Source organism: Poecile atricapillus, chromosome 3 (assembly GCF_030490865.1).
Source record: "Poecile atricapillus isolate bPoeAtr1 chromosome 3, bPoeAtr1.hap1, whole genome shotgun sequence".
NCBI classification, from domain to species: Eukaryota; Metazoa; Chordata; class Aves; order Passeriformes; family Paridae; genus Poecile; species Poecile atricapillus.
This window is the reverse complement of record NC_081251.1, coordinates 39,894,222-39,917,857: the sequence shown is the minus strand read 5'-3', so window position 1 is coordinate 39,917,857 and position 23,636 is coordinate 39,894,222. Positions and strand designations below refer to the sequence as shown.

At 39.8% G+C, this 23,636-nt stretch overlaps 1 protein-coding gene across 2 annotated transcripts in view; it reads left to right on the top strand.

Moving 5' to 3' along the window:
- Positions 1 to 3,276: 3,276 nt before the first annotated feature.
- The window catches only part of GPR63 (G protein-coupled receptor 63), a 28,891-nt gene continuing 8,531 nt past the window's right edge, over positions 3,277 to 23,636 (top strand). The window contains exons 1-3 of one of the 2 annotated variants that reach the window (XM_058836805.1): positions 3,277 to 3,388; positions 18,421 to 18,509; positions 23,487 to 23,564. The gene's annotated coding sequence lies outside the window, so the exon portion shown is untranslated. The remainder of the gene's footprint in view (positions 3,389 to 18,420; positions 18,510 to 23,486; positions 23,565 to 23,636) is intronic. The other variant, XM_058836806.1, reaches the window with a different exon arrangement.

Here is a 23,636-nt window from a genome sequence, read left to right as displayed (position 1 = left end):
AATAATGCCAAAATGCTCATGTAGGTTTCTTTCAATTGAGGACTGTTTCAAGAATTCTGACAGTGTGCACAAAGTGAATTAACATAAACATTATGTTACTTACATTGTAATAATAGTAACAATTTAATGTAATCAGTGCAGTGATGGAGTAGTGAGTCATTGCTTTAGGAAAATGACCAAGGAGTCTGGAAAAGGCTAACAAACACTTGTAGTCAATGAAGATTGCCTGCCTTTAGTATACATCAGGAATTAATGAGACCTGTCTCCACTATTAGAATAGTAGACTGAGACACTCCACTTTCAAGACCTGGTTTGCACTGAGGCATTAGTTAGATCAATTCTACCTCACCAGACAGTTCAGTCTGGAGCAGTAAAGCACACTAGCCTTCAGCAAGCTGCTGTCAACCCCCTCCCTGGTAAATGAAACAGAAAAGGCCAGTGCTTCAATTGCACTGCTGTTCTACGCCACATCACAGAGAGAGGCACAGATATTACTGCCACTGCAAGAGAGGGGGGAGTTATGGGGGAAAAAAAAAAAAAAACAAAAAAGAAAAGAAAAAGAAAAGCATAGTTCATGGCTGTTAATTAAGTTCAGTCACCTTGTGGAACCTACTTCTGGGGTGAGGTAATGCAGAGGATTCTCATTTGTACAATAGGATTTTCTCCTAACTCCTTCCTATGCAAGACCTGTTTTCCCCTGCTTCTTTGGGTCTGAATGACTAAGCTTTTCTACAGTCTTTTTTCAATAAAACCTTTTTGCTTCCGCCCAAGGAACAATTAGAATAACTAGCCCTTTGTATTTTAAGTTATTCATTAAAGTTAAATGGCTTTATCTTCAAGGTTGTCCTAGGGCAACTATTATAAGGTTAACCTTTTTATAGCAGTGAATTCAGATAAGTTTCTCAATTTTCTCTGAATCTGGTCAGACACAAATATGTATGACTATGCCCTTGCTATGGTTCACAGTTGTTGCCTCAATACCTATTTTGATTTCCCAAAGCAGCACTGAACATCAAGGGGAAAAAGGTCAGAAGCCATAAAAGGCAGTTTCAGAAAGACATGAGTGAATCTCATCACTCTCTTTTTTTTTTTTTTCTTGTGAAGACAGTGATCCTCAATACACTGTCTAGATACAACTGGGTTATTGTACTTAATACAGGGGTAACAAAAAACCACCAAAACCACACAGACCAAACCCCAAACCTAGTAAATTCCTTACAGAGCAATCTTGCTTAGCAGAATCTTTACCCCAGCCACGTATTCTCAACAGATCACCATCCCCAAATCTCTCCCAAATCTGGACTGTTCCTTGGAAATATCACCTAGAAAGCAGATTATTTTCTTCTTTAGTTTCACTTTTCAAATTAGGCTCTTCACACGCTTTCCTAAAACTCCTTCTCAAAACAAAGATTATGTGAAGCTCATATCTAAAAGGGACATTTACACAAATCCACTGGGTACAATTAGGCAAATTAAGACTTAAGCAACTTCTTGTATCCATTGCTATATGTAATTCTTTGCTTTGGCAGTATGAACCAAACATTGTTAGGTTTAATTACTCAAACCACTACAGAATCATTTTAAAACATGTTGTTGTCTCTTCCACAAGATGGAGTGCAGTGATAATATCTGAGGATTTTCAAATTGAATCAATATATCATGTCTCCCATATGCTGAAAAAACCCTTTAAAAACTTCATCCAACCACAGCAAGACAAATCAGAAGCCCCTGTAATGCACGTTAGTTGTGCCTGTTTCAGATGGGAGGAGTTCAGAATGCATCCCAAAAAAACAAAGCCCACAGGTTCTTCTAGGTCTTTTTTTTTTTTTTTTTGCATTCAAAATGAGCAGCAGAACTTAACAGTGATGAGAACTGAACTTTAATGGGATATAGCAACCGAAAGATAATGCTCATACCCACTTGTAAAAGAAGATTTAAGAATAAAGAAATAATTTTATTCAATCAAGATTTTTGCAAAGAAGACAGAAAGAATTGTTTTTTCTCTGCCTTGCAGTTCCCAGGCATAGCCTTGTGGGTGCAGGGCTGCCAAACTCAATCAAGAGTTGAACTCCTCAAAAATCAAAGCAATATCAGTGCTTTGATTAGCTGTAGCTGCTAGCATTCTGCTGGCATCCCATCAGCTGTGTGCTTAAGAGATCCATTTGGGAGAAGAAGCTTTCTTATTCTCTTCTTTAATGGTCTGAGTTCACTTTGTGCAGTTGCGATCTGATGTAGAGAGAGAGATGTGTTTAGTGGCAATCAGGTAAATGCACTTTGAATAGGGATTGTGAAAGACTCTTCCTTCAGACACCAAGCTCTGTAAGAGAATATAGTTTTAGTATCAATTTACATCATTTCATAGTCATTTAATATGATATAGTGAGTCTTGGCATATGGCCTTGCTCTTCTCAGAAAAAGTAGTCACCGTATCCCAGTTTGGAAGTGATATGGCTGCCAATACCACATACTATGCAATATCAGCATTGCAACTACATCCTATTTGGAAGATCCTCCTTATCAAGTTAGCTGCGTGGGCAATGAGGAGATATAACGGCTTGTCTTAGTCCTTAAAAATCAGCTGGAACAACTCTGTATAATAAAGTGACGCTTAGAGATATATTACTTTTCCTTTTATGTACACCAGGACTGCAGTACCACTAAGCGCATACCGTATTGATGTCCCTGCCTGGCAGGAGGCTTGGCGCTCCTTCGCATTTGTTAATCCTGCTCCTCAGCATCTTTTACCTGGATTTCTAAGGAGACGCCTCCAACTTTACAGGAACAGCCCGCTCGGCGCTGGGCGGTGAGAAAGGACACGGGAGGGTTGCGGGTCTGCTGAGCCCAGCCCGCGCCGCCCGCGGGAGCGGGGCACGGGGGTGGCGCGGCCGCTCCACCGGGAAGCGCCCACGGCCACCGGGGGCGGCGGGTGCCGCTCGGCCGGAGCGTGCGCGCGCCCCCGGGAGGCGGAGCCGCGGCGCGGGCGGGGCTCGGCGGCTCTGCGGCGGCGGCGGGCGGGACGGGCGGCGCGGGGCGCGCTGCCGGCGGGCGGGACGGACCGAGGGAAGGGAGGGAGGCGCTGGCTCGCCTGCCTGGTCGTCGGTCCGCCGGTTCCGCGGCGCTGCCCGGGCAGCAGAGCCGCCGCCGAAGCAAATGGGGAGGCGGTACTGAGCGGGCTGCCCTCCGCGGGAGTCGGCATCCGAGGGCAGCGGCGCGGCGGGCGAGCAATGCCCCTCACTTCTCTGCTTGCGCTGCCCTTCCTCCTCCCGCTCCCGGCTCTGAAGCTTTTGTTTTCCCCGACCGCTGTGATGGCAGGAAACTTCCCGGAGGGATGGGCTCAGGCCGGGCTTGTGCTGCGCCGGGCTCCGCAGGGCTCCGGCCACACCGTGAGGTGAGGCGAGGCGAGCGGCGGTGTCGCGCCGCGGCCACGGCAGTTGGGACCGGCTGCTGCTCTGCCCGGCCGAGGGGCGGCGGGACGGGCGGCGGGAGCGGGGAGAGAGTTGCCCTGGGGACCCACGGCTGTGCCGCTTCTCCCGGCAGCGGTCTCACCGTCGGGAAGGCGTTCTAGCCCCGGGCATTCGTGCCCCTGGTCCAGGACTGCTTGGGGATCGGCGCCCCGAGGAGGCTGCGTGGGCACCGGGAGCCGGGCGCCTCTTCTCCCGGCGGGGCCCCGGAACCGTCGGCTGGCAGTGGGGGCGGGAGCGCTGCCGGAGCCGGGTGGGCGCGCTCGGCCGCCTCTCGGAGCCCGTGGAGCCGCCTGTGGGGGCTTCGTCTCCTCCGGCAGCGGTGGGGCCGGGCGCGGGGGCGGCGGGCGGGGGCCGCGCTTCCGGCCGGGGTTCCGTCCCGGGAGCTGGCCTGGCTCCCACCGGCTCCCGGGACACTGCTTAGAGAGGCACGGGGGAGCTCTCTGCTCCTGTCACCTGCTCGTCAGGCTGCTGCTGCTTGTGCTCAACTCTTGAACCTGTCGGTGTAGGTGCCGTGTGTGCGTGCCGCTCCTGGAAAAAATAAATAGAAACATCTCGCTTGGTTTTGATTGTTTTTCATCTACTTAAAAGAGTATGTAATTTTTGTTTGCGTGTGCCGCGTGGTTTCCCAGGCTTGTTTTGTAAAAGTCAAATGATACACTGCAGCCTAGTGTATGTATATATGTGTATATATATATATAACAATGCATATGATAAAGTTTTTCTTGTAAATGAACAAAAACATTTTTCCAAGGAAACAGTTCGTTTGCAGAAAGATACAGGTAACATAAGAATTTTTAATGATCAGAGCTAGGCAAAGTGGAAAAGTGAGATCCGTGCCCAAGAAGGTTGTTAAACAAAATTGTTTGTCCTTACTGAAATGGATAATGAATGCTTAAGCAGTGGCAAATGGGTTTTGCATATTGCATTTTCTGTGGGACATATTGCACGTTCTAACATTAGAGCAAAGGCGTCAGAGGCATCAGATTATGAAAAGGGCAGTTTTAAATAGACCATTTCAAGTTAACTGAAAATGTAAAGAAATGTCAAAGAGATTTGTTTAACGATTAGTTACACAGAATAGCTGTGTATTGTCAGTTTTCAAATATGGGGTTTTTTGTTCTTTTTGCACAGTTATCTATTGTGAAAATGTATTTGCCTATGTTGCTGTAGCTCCAGCATAATAATATAGACCCACTAGTATTACATTCTTGGTCTGCAGAAATAAATTTGGTAATGACTAGTAATTAGAAGAAGAATAATTTCTAAATAACTTCCCTTTGAAATATCTACTGCCAAATGATCAGCACTTTAAAGTATGTTCTCTTAACTGTTCTACCTTTCTTTTTTTATTAGAGAGTAGCCGTCCTGTAAGAATGTATCCTAAATGTATAAAACTTTTTTTTTTCAAGTGAGAAAATAAATGCGACTCAGGAAATTAGTAGTTCATATGCCGTGTCTGCCTACTCAGAGGAAACAGAAAGAAGGCATGATGAACTCTACGAGTTTCTAATTTTCTTCTTGTGCGCTACAATGCGTAGGTGACTTTTGTCAGGTGCTGCTGATCAGGCATTGCTTGTGTGCTTCATCATTGCATTTGCCACTTTTATTCCTCTAGGCATAATAAGAGATAAAGCTTGGAGAGGCTATGATCACTTCTCTGTAGTTAATGAAATGCACCCAAGACCATTTTCTGGTTCTGAAGCTAAGTGCTGTGGGTTAGCCCTTGTCAATGCTGTTTAACTCTCTTGCCTTCCAGAACAGGAAATTTGCATGGGAGACCTGTAGCTGGCTTATGTTACAAGGATGCTGTGCTGGTGTGTGGCAGCTCAGCAGTCTGTGTGACAGTGAATTCCATTTCCAGGGAATGATTCCTGGCATTGCTTGGTTTACTGGTGTGGACATAGTCTATCTGTAATGTAGTCTATCTGCAGGTAGCCTCCCTTAACTCAGTACTCAATTGTAGTGATCTAATTTCCCTGCATTTAAGATCTCTGGCACTATAAAATGCTGCTTTTCATAGTCAGCTGCTTCGAAGTGCCAGGGCTGCTTTCTTCCTTTTTTCTCTGCTTGTGCATGTTGGTGAAGAGGGAGTAGGTGAAGGTTTGGTGGTTTTCTCACTTGTCCATAAGGGAGAGGTGAAGAGGACCAGGAAGAGGCTTACGTGACTTGTTCTGGTTCTCTGGGAATGTGCTCCCAAGGGCAGTGCATGTCCTTAAGCAGTCCTGATGGCTAGATGTGAAGGTGTGAAGGTCCGTGGCCTGCAGTCAGGTGCACTTCCATAATTATTTTGTTACAAGTAGCAAGTTGGGCAGATCAAGTTGGTTTTGGTTTTTTTTTAATGCTTCAAAGGATGTCAGACTTAGTTGTTAAAAATGAGGTGAGGCAAGAGGAAGTATAACTATCATCTAAGAAATCCTACTTGTATCCAGAAGTAGAGTTTCAGGTAGAAAATTGTCAGGTTGCGCTGCCTCTCATAGACGTATAAAATACTTTAATAGACTGGTGTACTTGTTATCTCTGTAATTTGCTGGCATTTTTTATTTTGCTAACCTAGCTAGTAGCACAGTTTGAACTTGAATAGGAAAGTTGTTTAACCATCTCATTTCCAGCTGAGGATAATACCTAGACACGTGCGTAAATCTGAAGTATATGATGGGACTGGGTTAATGCTCTGAAGTGCTTTCCCAGACAGGCAGCTTGGCCTGTGTGAAAGCAAATTCTGTTTTAACGGACCAAAAGTCTGGTTTGTTAAGGTGGATTTACACTTAAACGTGTTGGAGGTATCTGAGGAGTCCCTTTGGTTTGAATGGCACTTTGAGAAATCTCTTGCATAACTGTAACCTAATTTACCTCAATCTAGATGTTTATTATACACAAGCTGTGTTTAAAAGAATATTATTGAGACCACATATGCGCAGAAGAGTTTGGAAATTTAAAGCTTTGAAGTAACGATGATGTGGCCTGTGGGAACTGTGCCTTATATTATCTAAGACCCAATTTTTTTTCAGAACGCTTTGCATCTCGTGTAAGGCAACCAAAATTAGTGACTGGTTACAACTTTTGCATCTCTCCTGGATTTTCTCCTCCTTGTAGTACCTAAAGCAAGGCTTGAATCATGTTGATTAAATGTGACATGGAGACGTACAATAATTGCGGAGAAAGCATGGTTTTGAACACTTTTTCACCTTGGTAAGCAATGCACCTTCTGAAAGAAGATGGATTCTGTGTGGATAAGTAGTATTTAGTCACATAGTTAAAGCCTATGTCAAAGGGTTTAATTGAAGTCACAGGGTTTAACTTCTACTTTTCAAGTCTTCAGAGCTTGACTTTCAAACCTTAATTTTTTTTAACATAGTTTTTGGGCATGTAATTTTCTCAGTGATTTTTTTTTACGCCTAAAAGAAATAGAAGCGAAAGGTGTATTTTTTTCTGGGATATTTTTGATCATTTCTGATGTTGTTAGCCGAGTGAAAACCTCTAAATGCCAGCTTAGGCTGTAACTGCCTAAAATGTAGTAGTAGGTCATGATCCATCGGTGGTTTGACAATAAAGAGACATAGCACCTTTATACATTGGTTATGAAATAACCCCCACTACCTCCTATTTTTTTATGTAGCACAATATAACTGACTTGAAGCGTTGATGCACAGTTCTCATTCTATTTGCCGCAGGGTGATGCCGTCTGGTGACTTTACTGTTGTTTTCTCTGCAATATTTTACTTACCTGTTTCTTCCTGCTGCTTTCTACATTTTTGTGCCAAATCCTTTTCTTGGTTGATTTAATGAATAATTTGTAGTTGTTAGTCACTTCATTTGGCCAGTGTGACTATTTTGTCCTAATCTAGTGTGCAGCCCTATGGTTGCATGGGTCAGGTCAGCTGGCCAACCAGATCAGGTCTAAAAAGCAAAGGGGAAACTGGCTTTCAGATCCAGTGCTTGGATTTTTCAGGCTGTAGTGAAGAAATAATTGCTGTTCTAACCTGGGTGAACTGAGGCTGGGACACAGAATGACAGAATAACTGAGATTGGAGGAGACCTCCGGAGGTCATGTAGGCCACTGCTCTGCTCAGAGCTGAGTCAGGTTGAAAGTTAGATGAGATTGCTCAGGGTCATGTCCACTTGAGTATTTAATATTACAAAGGATGGAAATTGCACTGTATGTGTGAGTAACCTGTTCCAGTGTTTGACCATTGTCACTATGATTTTTTTTCCCTAAGGCCTATTTCAAGTTTCCATTCTGTAGCTTGGGTCAATTTTCCTGGTCCTTTCCTGAAGAAAGGAAGAATTCCTTCCTCCAAGAAGAATGAGGTTCTTGTGCTCTTAAAAGCAGCAGATATTTTTCTAATATTTTTCTAATGCTTAATAGGACTTTCTGTTAAAAATATAGATAACTTTTGCCAAGTACATAAAAACCAATTCTTTTTGCACACCTTATTCAGTAGCAGGCTGGACAAATCAGTTGGATTACTTTTTTGTTTATGGGGGGAAAATAAAAGTCTTTTGCTAGCCTTTCTTTTTGAGACAGATGTTTGAATTTTCTCCTTTCTCACACATGATCATTCATTGTATTTTCCATCAGATGACTGCCTCATTGTGTGTGGTGAATAGATGCTGATGGTTTAGAAGGTAAATCTAAGTCTTCAAGCTGGGCTTATGAAAGCCAGCTATGTCATCCTGTAATTTTTTTCCCCACCTTGTTAGGTGTATGGACCCCCTGCATGGGAAATTTGAACCCACTGACTACAGGCTACTTTTGAGGGCTCTGTTAGAAATGATCTGCAGAGTACTACACTGACATTGAGGTAGTCTCAGCTCACCTTTCAGGCACTGTCAGTGGGGAGAAAAATAAGCCTGCTCAGAAAGTAGTTTTATTCTACCTATGGCTATATTATTTGCTCAGTGTCTCTCTACTTTGTATCATTACAGTCTCAATGGCTCTTAGCATTTCTATCCAGCTTTCAGGACAGCTACATGTTGGCAAGGTCAATCCTTAGTGAGCACCTTTCCAGTCCTTTATTTTCTTGTCATTGTTCAGTATATGATCACATGTCTTATTTGCAGCCTATTCTGAATGCTTAATAATTAACTTCAGTGTGTATTTCTTTTGTGCTGATGTTCATGTCTGTATCTCAGTTCTTCAGGAAAAGTTAAATTATCTTCATTACCTTACTGTCTTGTGCAAGTTATCCTCCCTTTTAAAAAGGCAAAAAAGTGATGGGGTGAGGGCAGAAAATTTCACAAACAAGAGGTGTTCAGTTTTGATTGCTGTGAGCACAAGGGAAAAACCATGCAACAAAGCAGAGAAAAAAGTGTGTGTTTTTAATAGAAATCATGAAATAATAATCCTGTCTTTCTAAAGCTGTCTTGGAACTTCAAAACCTGATACTACTTAGAAGTGGTTACTGCTGCTAGTTTACCACATCAATAGTGTAATTTGTAAAATAATCCCTTTCAAAGGATTATACAAGGTTCATTTTCTATAATGATAGAGACTGATACCTTGTGAAAAATAGAGATGACTTTTTTTTTGTCAAAGACTTGAAATGTAATTTGAAAAGACATTATAAATCTTAAGTCCATATTTTCAGTAAATAATACTTCAACAAGCCTTTTATTGCTTGATTTTGATTTTGACTCTTCTGTCAATTGTCACTTCTGAATTTTCTCTAGACCATTTTTTGAATCTTACATGGGACTTGTGAATGTGTTTAAAAGTATTGAACAGAATATACATGTATTTTGACAACTAACTGTATATGCAAGTACTTTTGCATATATAAATTCCAAAGTGCAGATAGTGATTTAAAATTCATATCCAGATTTCCTGTGCTTCATCCTATTACCAAAGTGGCTTTAAGAACCAAGGTAAATCTTCGAACAAAAATCTAAACTTCCCACATCTAGCCAAAGACACGTTATGAAACTTAGAAGAAATGTGTGTGCTATATTTGTACTTTCATTCTCTTAACAGTGCACACATGCCCACTAGTACCCCAGGCCTTCATATGTTTGAGTACTCTGGGAAAATCATGTGGCCTGGAAAGGAACTACCTTTTTATTTTTGAAGCAAAATCAACTGAATTGCAGTGAGGCCTCCCACCACATGCCTTATTTCTGGTTTGAAGGGTTGTGAGTTGGTAGAGCTGAGAAAAGCTAATTCTATCCTTTACATGACTGAATTCATTCAGCATGTCTGCTCTAGTTCCAAGTGTGTCACTTAAGATAAGCAGGTGACATTTAAAAGAAATTTGGCAATATTTAATAATGATTCATAAAGGTATATTGAGAGAATTTATAACAGGGAGAAGTTGTGCTGTGCATTACCTATACTGGGACATCTGCATCTGCCATCAGAAATTGCCATTGCATTTATTGTGCTGATAGGGATGGGGTTGAGTGCATTTGCTGACTGAAGTTAGGACTGTTTTCCCTCCCTATTCCCTTCATTTTGATAAGAAGGCAATTTCCAAATGCATTCATCTTTTCTGGAGATATCAAGTCAAAGCATGAAATCTCAGGTAATAGCACTTACGCTGTTAAACTATTAGATCCAAATGAACTGGATTAAGTGTGTGTTTTCAAGGCTGCCACAAATTATAGACTTGAGAAAGCATCTTCATGGTACACTGCCAATATGGTGATATACTTCAAGCTATTATCAGCAAGGCTGAAAATAAAATAGCCCTGGTATATTCTTTCTGGTTTTTTGCACTGGTTGTTTGCAAAGTCTGTCTCTCCTCGTGGATATGTAGCTATTTGAATAAATAATCAGATTCTTTGTTTCTTGATGCCAGTATAAATGAGTGTGAATTAGGCATTGGGTCAGAGACTAATCAATTGCTTTTGTGGTCCTGCAAGATTTCACATTTCTGAAATGATGGGAAAGATGGGTTATCTTAATTCTGTTACAGTGTTCGTGGGATCCTTGCAAGCTCCAGAGCACCCTGAGGATCCCAGCATCTTAACTCCAGGAAGGGGGGCCCTGGTGAATCACTCTGTTGGGAGGCTGATGTCAGCTGTTGACAGGACAATTTCTGTAGTTTGCTGAAACTACAGAATTGCAGAATGTAGCTATTAAGTATTATGTTGCTCTTACATGGAAGCATGAGTCAGATTTTCAGGCAGACGTGTGCAGACCATTATAGGTACCCAGAGGTGTTCATACTTCATTACTGTTACAAAACAAGAGAAATAAATAGGTACGTGACATGATTTAGGTGAATTCACTTTCCAGAAATGCGTGTTCTGTCTGACTGCTGAGTAAGCTTATGTGCTTACCTGAAAGCTGTGTGGAGATTAGGTGAGATCAGTCTCAGCCCTAGTAGGAAGAAAAGGAAGAGGGGGATGATGTGTGTAAAACCAGATGCTGGTATGGAAACAGACTTCCATAAGGTCTGAGGTTGGGGCTTCACATTGATGAGCACTTGCCAGTTTTGGCAGACATTGCCAAAAGGCCTATTGGGTGCGATGCTCAACCTGCACAAATCTCTCTTCATTGCTATCAGCAGGTCAGGCAGTGTGGACTTGCGTGCCACCACTGTACAGCCGAGTCACGCAAAGTTTTACAGAACTGAAATGGTTCACTGCACGCCAGAGGTAGTCTGTGGATTAAAGACTGGCTTGCTGTTGATGAGTTTTTGAGATATAGGCAGTGCTGGTTCTATTCTACATAACTAGATATGTAAAATATCCTTTGCAAAATTGAAGTTGCCAAATTCATGCAAAATGGTGTATTTTTAAGATACATTCTTTGATTTTAAGTTGTATCCATTCATTCTGGTTATAGAAGTCTGATGTTATCCAGTTTTGGGAAATTGCTAGTTACCCTCCAGTTCTTCACTTGGATTTCCTGAATATTTTGAACCTGTTATTTTTACACTAATGTTTAAAGTTGTGGACTAGATTTTTAGTTTTGTTTGTATAGATGATGTTTATAGTTTAGATGCAAAAAGTTGAAGAGTAAGTACTTTTAAGACAAGTCGCTCTACTCTGTAGTGTGATCAACTTTCATCAGGGGTTTTTTGGCTGCCATTAATGGCATTACATCCTAGGTCTTACAAATTACTTCTCTTTGAAAAGTCTTAAGAGAACTGATTGACCAGGTGCAGTTCTGAAAGCCTCTTCAGCAGGACATGGTGAAACAAAGATGAAGCATTTTCATTTCTGAAACTCTTGGTGGAATATATTCTCAGTATGGGAACCAGCTTTTCAAACTAGAGCAGTGAGAATTTGCATGTGTGTTTTAAGGACATTATTGCCTTTTCAGATTCATTTATATGCTCAGTAATCACGATGGCAGTTTAAAATATAAATGGTTTTGAGCCTATTTCCGGTGTACAGGAGGATATGGTTTGAGAATTTAGCTTTCTGCAGACAGATGGATTACAGTGTTGCTAAGGAAACAGACTATAAATGAAGTGGCAACTGGGTGTCCCTAGAATATCAGACTGCTTGAAGCTGGTATTTTAAACTCATTTAGGTGGGTAGCTAGATGATGTGATGAGAAGTTAATTTCCTGTATTTTATGGTTCATTAACTTTCATTGCTTTATTAGTATTTACAAAACGTACCTTAACTTCCCACTCAAAACTACCTGGATCACTGAACAAAAAATGGCTATGGAAATTAGAAAATGGACAGAAGCTGTACAGTGAAACAGGTTCTAAAATTGTCATTCAAACTACTGACTGGTAGATATCTAACAGTGTATAAAGACCTGGCAGCAGTATGGTCTGACTGAAAAACTGATATGAGGAAGTGAGCTGAGTTGCTTCAGAGTACTTGAGAAAGAACAGAGCTTCTGCAGACCTGATGAAGTTACAGGTTTTGAACTTTGTGTATAAACATCTATATTATAGCTATTTGATATGTACATGAAGTTGCTCAGAGCAAGGGAATTGAATTGTGGTTTTGATACTTGCTCTGCCCAAGAAGATACCTGGCTCTTCTTTTCTAGTGCTTTTGCTGAAAATGTATCAGGTTTCCAGACCAGGGTTAATGACTGATGCAGCAGAGGTGGTGTTTTCTGGGCTTTTTTTCCTTACCAGTGAAAAGGGCAGACATCATACCTGAGCCATTCTAGCTAAGCATGCAGCAAATAGTGATAAAGACTTAAGTAAGCTGAGCCTGCAGGACAGATAGCAACCTTTCCTGGTGATAAGGTGGTCTGGGAGGAGGATGGGCAATGGTTCAGTGTGTGGAGCTTCAGAAACTTGCCTTAGCTACTTCTGTAACCTAAAGGTCTGGAGAGCTCTTGGTAAGACTGAAAATGGTAAGAACTTGCCAAGCAAAGATAGTTTGTAAGATAAATATGAAGTGGAAGGCTAAGGAAGGTTTTCAACTATGTACAGGTGGTTGGTAGAATTTCCGTTCTATGTGTTGTAAATTGAGATTAAACTGTTTCCAGTAAAACATGTTCTGGACAATGTGTCATTTTTCCAGCAGTGTTAAACCTTCTCAACATGCAGTGTTTGAACTATTATTTAGAGTAAGTACATTTGAGAAACTGTTTCTGGTCTTTTCTGTCAGGTAGACAACAGAGGTCTTTGTGAAGATGGCATTAAGGCACTATAATTTTTCCCTCCATTATTGTCAAAACATGGATTTTCCTCTATAATGACTCCTTTGCTGAGGGGCTTTGGAACTGAGGAAGTTTAATTGTCCTAGTGGCTGGGTGCTCCCAATGCCTTGAATCTTTCCTGTAAGTCACTCTCTGTGTGCTGATTGTATGGTGGAAGGAGCAGTAGGACCCATGAGAAAGTTGTCGATAAAGAGATTTTTTCTTTTTTCGACCTGAGTTGAAAATACAGGAGAAGCATCACTTCTGATTTTGTGTGTTGGTTTTTGATGTCTTATGCTGAATAATGTTAATTTCAGCAGTATCATTGTGGTCTATAAAGGGATTTATGGAGAGCATAGAGGCAAGAGTTTAATTTTCTGATCTCATGGCAGATGTCATTGCACTTGTTTTCCTATAAATCATGCCCATAACTTTGAGTTGTTTCTAACTTTGGTGTGTTTCAGTGTTTTAGAAGGTTGATATGAGTCTCTTGGTCTGAATTTTTCAGCTATTACGAGTAGTTGTAATTGAATTAGAAGTTTTATGTTACACTTACGCTATTTAGAGTTATTCTGGGTGCAGGATGATAAATTCTATACAGTATTTTCTCAGGTTCAATTTCATATCTAAGTAGAGACTGAATAATCTCTGTAACTGAAGAAACACTGCAAAATTCATTAGCTGAGCATACTTAAACAGCCTTTGGTTGAGTAGGGAAATGTATCTTTAGCTACCAAAGTGGAAGACAACAGGAAATAATGGATTACACCTTTCTGGTAAGGTAATATTTCTCTTTGTAGGTTTGAGGGATGGTTTTATTTTTCAATGGATTTTTTTGGTTGGTTGGTTTGTTCTTTTTGGGGATGTTTTTTCAGATTTTTGGTTTTTTATTTCTCTACTTTTTAAAAATAGTGTGAAAATCTCTAACTTATTACTGAAGGAGCTTTTCCATAGAAAGAAACCTTAATTTTGCAGGTTGTGAACTCAGAACTGCTGTAACTATCTATGGAAGGCATTTGATTTGGTCTTCTGTTTGCTTAAAAGGTCCAAAGTAGCACAGAACTAATGAGCAGTACAAAATCCCTTCAATTACTGTTAATTTATTTGTAACAAGTAATAATAAGGTAGTTTAAAAAAAATGGTTCCTAAAAATTATTTTAATTCTTCAGTTGATGCACATATTTGTTTGCTTTGCATTTTTATAATTAAAAAAAAACAAAACAAAATTGAAGTACTGATCTCTAGTATTACATGAAAGAAAAGTGTACTTTTAAAATCATTAGACTAGCTCATTTAAATGTTTTTTGCTTGCAAATGTTAATTGGTTTTTTTTTTCCTCTTTGGGAAAGAGGCTTGCATACTACAAGCCCTGCTCGTTGGATCTGTACAGAAGTTATTAGTGCCTGTATTGCATAGGGTCTGAATGTCTGTAATATGTCATCTCACTGTAATAGTTGCTGTTTTAAAAGTTTTATTCCAGTTGTCTGACATGACCCAAAAATAATTCTGAAGCTATCAAATTAATTAGATGACACAGGTAACTATCAATAATTTGATAGTTTGTTTATTCCCTGTTTCTGTATTGGGAAAAATAAGTTACTATTGTAACATGTAGCTTATCTTTAATAGACTAATTTAGACTAAAAGCAAAGTATAGGGTAAATCTGGGGGGAAAAAAATCAAAGGAACCTTATAACTGATTATTATTTTGTATTAAGCATTTTAGGTTTGTCTTTGGTTGAATAGAGATGATAATAAGTATTGGAAATAAATGCACATGTGGACATGTGTGTATATGTATGAGAAGAAAGGTTATAATAAAAATAGGCATATAAAATAAATCTTTGCTTAGTTCTCAGATAAATATTACCATTGCAGCCTTTGAGCACTCTCAGAGCAGGATGCTGTGAAAGCTAGTCCTCTCATTTAACTTGCTACCAGCACCTCTTCCATGTGAGTAAATGCCAAGAAGTGAGATCTGTAACACCTGTATTGCAGCAGCAAGACTTCTGGGCAGGCACAGAACTTGGCTCTAGCATGACCTGAATCCCTGAGGGAAAAGTAGAAGCAGGGCTGATCACTTTGCTCTGGGAGCTAAATCAAATCCCAGGGACTTACGGGCAGCACATTGTGTGAAGAGTGTACACATCTGGTCATTCTAATCACTTTTTCATTAACATCCCTACATCTTTTTATAGAGAGATGAATTTTTGTTAAAATAAATTTTGTTTCAAGAAACAGGTATATTTCTGTGGGAGACAGCTTAAATTCCACCAGTGTAGAGTGCCGCTGCTGGCATTACTATTTTTATAAGCTGAATTTTATAAGCCTTCACAAAAGAAGACCGTGTGCTAACAGCTGTTGTCCAAACTACTGACAAAAAATTAATCTTCCTCTGTTTTTAGCAGAAGGCAATGCAATAGTGTATGTTGTATGTAGGCACTACAGAGGAAGTAAGAATGATGTAATGCAAGGAGCCTTTAGATCTTTACCTTAATGTATATGAAGGTGGAAAATTTTCACAGAGCTCAGTCTTTCATTCAGAGAATACAGTGGAGAAGTTTTTGTAGTTGAAATTCCAAAATAGCCTTAGGACAACTCTCTTAAAGCTTTCTGACTTGAAGGAGACTTTTTTGCTTGCTTGTCATCTTCTGATGGACAGACTCTTTTGTGAAGCAAGCTTTTGGTATTTCACTTTATTGTTGCCTGTGGATTGACTTTATATCCCAAGAAAATATTAGGAAAACTTGATAAAATATGGCTAGAGACCAGGCATGAGGAGATGTAGAGAATTGTCAGTAAAGTACGTAACAAAGCTACGACTTATTTGAAGAGCAATTCCATAATATTTCTGATCTTTTCTAGGCTCCTGCTAAGTCTTTAATGTAATCTGAATACTTGTGGGAAACACCTTTAATTATGTTTAAGATCTTTCTGATTTTAGTTGCACAATTTCAGTTCTTTGGAAGTGACAGCTACTGATTTGGGGAATCAAAGTAAGATGCATTTTTTTCTATGATCATCAGTAAGTTTTTGCACCGTTCTTGCTTGTGGCACAGGACCGACTGCCTTTAATTGAAATACTTCTTAGTATGTGGAAGCTAAATCAATGTCTTAAGCCTTGATCTGTGTTCCCCAGCATCTCACAGCTTCAGGCCAGAAATGTGAAGCTTTTAAATTTGCTGGCCAAGGTCTGCTTTAGTCCAGTTTATTCCTTTTGCTTTGGGACTGGGGAGCTGGGCTCAGGAATGAGTGAATGAAGGAGGAAAAAGTCAGGACTGCCCTTTCAGTAACTCTGCTAGGTGTAAATACTGATATCATCAAGGTTGTAATTCCAAAAGTAGAGCTCTTTGCCGGGTCAGGAATCCTTGCACTCAAATTTCATGAAGGGTTACAAAGCGTTTCCCTTCTGTTCTTAGAAAAAAGTCTGACTAATCATTTATAATGGAGTAGGAAAAATGGAATTTCATTATGAAACAGAGTTAACCCCTAACTGTCAACAGAAAACTACCTAATGCAGTCTTGCTCAGAAAGCTCTGCAAGGTACTCCAATTTAATAAAATTTTCCAGATTTATTCTGAAAAAGTACCTCTGTTTTTTTCCTTCTTGGACTCTTGAAGTGAAGGAATTTCCTAGTTCATCGTGATGTTTCTTTCAGATGCTTATGATTTTAAAGATACTTTTATGTTAGTGAAAGTTGGAAATATTTTCTATGATCATGTAAGTAGAGATTGGAAATGGCTTTTGTGTCAGAGGATGCGCTTATCTGGTGGGAAGATCTTACAGGTTATTGAGGTATTTAATCTTGTCCAGGCTCCTGGTAGTTTTCTACCTCCTTGCAAACCTATTTACTTCTTTGACACTTGAGAAAGCAGAAGAGGGAAGATTACCTGTTTATATTACCTCACTAAAGAGGGAACAAACCAAATTGAGAAAGTCTACAATAATCCAGTGGCTACTTTTAATTTCTTTTATACATAGGTATGTCTGAGAACTGTTTTCCTTCCCTCTTTGTTCTGTGGAATAAATGCAAAGACCAAATTTTTGTGCTCATGGAAAACAGCTTGTATTAATAGATTATCAAAAAAACCTTTCAGACACCGGCTTCCCTTGTGGCTAGATAATGTGTTGTGCAAAAGGCATATGTCACAGCAGACTCCAGTCCGGCAAATCAAGCCTTATGTTTTGGGTGTTTGAAGTCCATGTTGAGTTGGCTGCAGGTATAGAAACTCAGCACTGAATGATTGGAGGGGTCAGTACATTATGGGTGGTCTTAGAGCACAGCTTGTTGTTACTGCTTCCCTTGCTGAAGACCATTGTAAACTCGTTGATTGGTTTCCCCTTCAGCCCCTGTGTGCATCATTTATTTAGAAACCTGTTCATGAAGGATCCTGGTATCTTTGTTCCAGTGTGGAGGTGACTTAGAGATGTTCCTAAAGCTTATTCTTGCAGAAATTAAAAGTTATATAGCCTTTTAAAAACATGCATGTAAAGTGTCTCATATATTTGGTCCTCTTGATTGATACATATATATATATATATACAAAAACAATATTTATAAATAGGTCACTTAAAACTATTAGTGTGACATAAACTCAATTTTCAAGGCTCACTGAAATTTTATGCCTTCCTTCTAAGAGTATAAGGGGAAGCTACCTTGAAAATCTGCTTTCTCAGTTAAGAACTGATGATACCTGATGATAACTGATTCTGTCGTGAACTCATGGTAGAATATGCAGCTTTTTAGCTATGTTAGGCCCAGTTGCAGAAATGATTTAGCTATCTGAGGTATATTAGTAGTGTAATGATGATTGATTGGTGCAAGCACATGTAAAGGAAGTGCTGAGATCCTGCATTGAAACTTTAATGATTTATTCTTCCTCTCTAGACCTGTTTTCTTATCCTTTGTTTTTCCAATGCTGTTATCTTTACTGCTTGGGGAGAAATTATTTATCTTCTTTATGATGCTCGGAGTAGATTTAAATGTCATTGTTTTGAATGTCTTTAGGGATATAAAGATCAGGATGAATGGTAAGAATTAATTTTAATAGATCCAGTAAGACTTACGGCAGCTGGCTGCTGTGTGCTTGTTTACAAGTGAAATAAGGATAGCTGAATGAGACCTGAAACCACGTGTTCTTCCAGCCCTGACAGACACTAGTATGAAATGGTGAGATTCTTATGATCCATAGGTGACATAGCTGAGGATCTCTTTGGTTTGATGAAACTTTGATGCCTTAGTCCTTTCTGAAAAGGGGGCATCCACTCTGCCTTCTGTCAGGACACACAGCATATTCCACTTCTCCCGGTAAAAATAAAGTTTTATTACAGGGAAAATTTTGCTATTCTGCTTTTGTCGTGTCTTGAATGTAAATATATCACTGTTTTTTTTGGCAGGTTATTTGGGAAGAGAATAATAATTAGCTGAACAAAACAGCACAAGATGACTTATGATTCCTGCTCGTCATGGGAACCTGTCTGGATTGGTATGCTTTGGGTTTTGTGTGTTGGGATTTTTTTCTTGCTAAACTGACATATAGTGATTGTGTGTGTAATTCAAAGATCCACTTAAAATTTAGGAATCTGATTTTTTAGGAAGTTTTCAACTTCTTAGTTGCATGTTAATAACTAGGTGAAGACTATGAATTAAAATAGTATGTTTTCTATAATGTTCAATGTTTGCTATTGTTCAAGGCGCTACAGTTCTCACTCAGCTCTTCATCATGATTATGGTTAATGTGACCATTAAACTAGTGGGAAGGTTAAAAGTCAGGGTAAATATGACAGAGCTAGGAATGAACCTAGAACTGCCCAAATCCTTTCACATGATCTGCAAATGATCATAATTGAGAACATAATTTTTCCCAAGAGCTAAGAAAATAGAATTTTTTTTTACATTTTGAATATTTATGGTTTACAGTAGTGATAATGATTACCATGACTGATGTTCTGTGACAGTTAATGGCTCTCTGAATATAGGTCATAAGGAAATATCATCGAGAGGGCAATTAATTGTACCAAATGACCCAAAGCAGGGGTGACTGTTTCCCACAGCACTTTCCTATGAAAATTGCCAAAGCAGTGTTTATAGAGTGGAAAAAAGAACAGTTTCCTAAATTAAGGTAATGCCTCTTGTGAATAGTTTTATGGGTCATCTACTCATGCAGTGTAGTTGATTAGTTTCAATTTAGGTTATAGGTAAATAGGTATTAAAACTGAAAACTGCTGGTTCCTTTTAGGTGAGTAAGAACATTGTCTCTGCTGCTTTGTGCTCTGACTCATTCTTTTCACTGGTGTTAGCAGAAAGGATTCCATTGTAACATGTTCCTGCCTGTGCTTAATTGCATAGGGAGCAATGCTTGATTCATATTTAGAGGGGTGTATGTCCTGGGCTGCTTTGTATGATAATGTGGTGTCAGCATATACTTGAGTATTTTCATGTGGCACATAAATTCCTTTGAAAACAAAATAAGCCCGTGTCCTTCATGCTTCTTTTACTGTTTTTCCCCTAAGAATATTTTGCTTTTTAATTTTTTTTATGTTGCAAAAAATAATTTTTTGCCAAAGTTTGCCTGTAGAATAAAACCATTGATAGTAGCTATAAAGTATGAAGAAGCTTCTGAGACCACTTAAAATATCCCAAAGAAATAGAATCACTCTACCAGGCAGTGCTGCCTTCATATTTCTGAATAAAAATGATTTTTGTGTGCTGGATGAAATCTTGGTGCTGGTCAGTGTTGCCAATATGTGCTTGCTTTTAGCAGACAGATTTATTAAGTCACTGACCATTTTGGCAGCTGTTCATAGTGTGTTCTGATCTGCATTAAACTTTACTGTTATTATGGCACTGTTATTTTCTCTCTTCTGTCTTTTTTGGAGTTCCTGGCTTTGATGTCAGCTTTGCATATAACATATAATCTTATATTTCCAGTTGAGCATGCTATCCAAATTTTGAACAGGAACCTTTTAGCTTCTAAAGCTGTTAAAAACAGGCACCATAGTTCTAGCAATAATTATATTTGATGAATGGAATTTGTGTGTTATTTAGCTTTAAGTATGTACTTCATTGAAATAATTGTGTCTATTATGTTCCATAAAAAGAAAGTTGTATATGAGTGAGAACCTTGCTTGAGAGAAAATGTGCATACACAGTAAATTTCGGCACTGATACTGAAAAAAGTGATTGCATGAAGCTTTTTTGCATCTGAAAAGAATCTGTGAGAATACATGTTCCAAAAGTGAAAATGCTGTGACAAAAAGGTACCTATCTGCCTCTTGCTTGAGTACCTGACCATCAGCAGACTTACCCATTTAAACTATCAAGGCATGGTTGTCTTTTTGCAAGCTGTGTGATTACCATTCAACAAAGACTGGGGCTTTGAAATTACAGGATCTGCCTTTCTCAAGGAGTGAGTGAGGACTGAAATGCTGTTGTTGTGAAGTTATCTTCTTGGTTTCTTTCATCTTTTAGTTCTATCTTTACATAATTTTGGAGAAGTTGGAAGGGTAGGGAGAAGGGTGGAGGCACATGTTTAATAATCATGTGCATGCTCATGGAAGAAGGCCTTTAAGTAGAGAGAAAAAAAAAATGAGAAAATGTATATATGGTGGCAACAGAAGGGAATCTCTTGAGTTTATTGGCTGAATTGGTCAGTCACTTCCCTGAAGGATGATTGTTGCATGAAGGATGATGTCCAGGCAGGCTACAGCTACCAGTGACTGACACGGGACTCAAGGAGATGGGCATCTGCTCAGGAAACCATTTATTCAATACAAGAACCAACCCAGCTTAGATCCAGAGAGAGAGAGCCCCAAACAGAGGCAGGGTGATGGGTTTTGTGGGACAGAACCAGGGTGGTATTTAAGGTTGGGGTCTAATAGGAACACAGCAAGGGAGAAACCCCAGGGGCTCAAACCCAATCAGAACTCCTTGGGCTGCCACCCCATGAAGGTCCAGGGTGGGGCAACTCTTCCTGGACTCACAGGACCCATCCCTCGAGGCAGGGGGATGGAATCCACTCTTCCTGGGCTTTAAAGCCACGCCTCTCACTTTAACAATGCTTATCTGAAACTAAATCTTTGCCTCCCTGGGCGGGGGGTGTGTCACAGATGATAGCCAGGAAAGAGCATTGCCTGCAGTTTAGATAAGTGTATATACAAACCAGTATCTGAGCATTCAGATTCCATTTGCACTACACACAGATATTTCATACTCAGAGTGATAAACAGAGCACAGAGAAGAGTGCTGCTGGAAGCCATCAGGAAGCAAGGAACACAGGAGCAACATGGGATCCAAAGCCTGCAGTCCTCTTACTGGGTTAGATGTCTTCTTTGCAACAGCTGATCACTGCCCACTCTCTCATCCTTCTTGAAAAGATATGGCTGATGGCTTATGCAACAGCCAAATGGCTGCTGCTTGCTTTCCACTTTAAGCACTAAGCTGGGCCCAGGCAGCAGCTTGGATGAGGTCATTCTCCTCCTCTTTTAATGCTGCACAGAGAAACATGTGAACTTCACACAGAGGGGACAAAGGACAAAAGGGGATGTAGCTATTTGCATAGAGAGCTGGGATGGTGAGAGAACATATGTGGGATTATTTTTCTTTCTTTTTCTGGGTTTGTTAGGAATAAACTATAGACACTTGTGAGTCCTTTGTCCTTTGCTTTATACTGGTTGCTACTGACTTGAGAAATGCAGGGTAGCACAATCTTTTCAACTCAGTTAAGGATGCAGAACGCTTTTACACCTTCTTGCCTTGTCTGGTTCCTTCTGTAAAGAAGGAAAATTTAGGATATAGCAGTATTTTCTGAAGCTATGATTGTTTACTATGAAACATTAGCAGTTATTTCTCTGGTTTTTGACTTTTTCCTCTTTAAAGCTTTTATGATACATGTTATCATCTAAGCCTCTGCTGAACTTCATACTTCAGAGTGTAAGGTTGAGTGACATAAAGGATGTAAACTTGAGTGAGCAAATTCTGTTATGTATATTTAAAGCTAATCAAGCAACTGCATGTATGTGCTCAGGTGCCTGTATTCAAATCAGAAGGCCATGTATCCTTTGGAGTCAGCAGAGAGAGATGGGTGATTCACCTCTTTCTACACAGACATCTGTATAATGATATGAAATATGTCCTGAATGCTGTCAGAATTCACAGAAGCTCTATGACATCCACAACATCCTGTGGCAAGTGTTTTCATAACTACTTGTGAAATAATTTCCAAATGTGAGCTCCTCAGTTTTAGAGAGTCATGGACATAATGAAGAGAGTAGACTGAAGAGTTGCAAAGATGAAGAGGCTGGAGCATCCCTTCTGTGAGGAAAGGCTGAGGCAGGACCATTCAGCCTGAAGCAGAAAAAGTTCAGGGGGATCTTATCAATGTATATAAATACTTGAAGAGGACAGAGCAAAGATCTTTTCAGTGGTGCCAGGTGATAGAGGCAGTGGGCAGAAACTGAAACAGAAAATTCCCCCTGAGCATCAGGAGACAATTTTTATCTACTGTAGCCCTCTACTTAGGTGGCCCTGCTTGAGCAGAGAGGTTGGAGAAGATGATCTCCAGAGGTGTTTTGTGATTTCTCTGACTGTTCCTAGTCCTGTTATGAGACACAGCAGTCACTCATAACTGCTTCACTTTCCCTGTGCTACTAAAAACTTGGTAGACCTGTATAATTCCTTTTTTCAGTTGCTTTTTAAGAGATCAGGTGGTGCAGAACTGAGCATAGTACTGAAGAGATGCCAGATGTGTATTGTAGCAGGTAGTTTATCTAAATATACAGTGTATATACCTAGCTTCTGGTTTTCTTCTCAGTTCCTTTGCTAACAATTCTGAACACATGGCTGATGTTTTCATAGAGCAGACTATGAAAATTTGAAAATCTGTTTTTCTTCTGGATGGTAATTATTGGTTTAGTATCTATCACTGTGCAGATAACTTTTTTCAGTACAGGCATACATTTAGCACTGAATTTTATGGGGTAGACTGTTAGCTTGCCACTAACTCTCAAGAGATCCCTCTGTACCTTTTTGTAGTTGACCTTTGTTTTTATTAAATTGACCTGAAAAACAGTTAATTTTCAGCAGCAGCACATGTCATGGTTTTGCATTTCCCTCTTCTCCTCTATATATTAAAGACCCTGAACCCCAGTAAAGTTTTTATTTGTAGGATCATTCTGTAGGATCAAGGTGACCTCTTTTCTCTGTGGAACAAAACTCTCCTGTTTTTGTTTCCTATTTGAAACTGATTATTGTCTGTACGAGGGTTTTACATTTATCGAATGGCAGATTAGTTTATTTTAGAGCCTTGGTGGAAAGACCTAGACAAAGCCAGTCAGAAATGCAGAAGTTACCTTTGCTGACTTACTGGTTACACAGCTCTAAAAGACACTACCCATGGGATCTAATTTTCTTGCTCCAATATTTTAAAACTAGAATTATTTGTTGAATTTATGTTCTTTTGCAGTCCCTGCAGAATGCTACAGCTTCCTTTCCTTCATCGTGTTCTCAGCTTGTGGAGTCATAAACCTGAGTGGAACTTTGGGTGAGATTTTCTTGTTCATTGCTAAAATATTTCTTATTTATTCTGGAAAATTCTGTTAACCTTTTTCCTGTT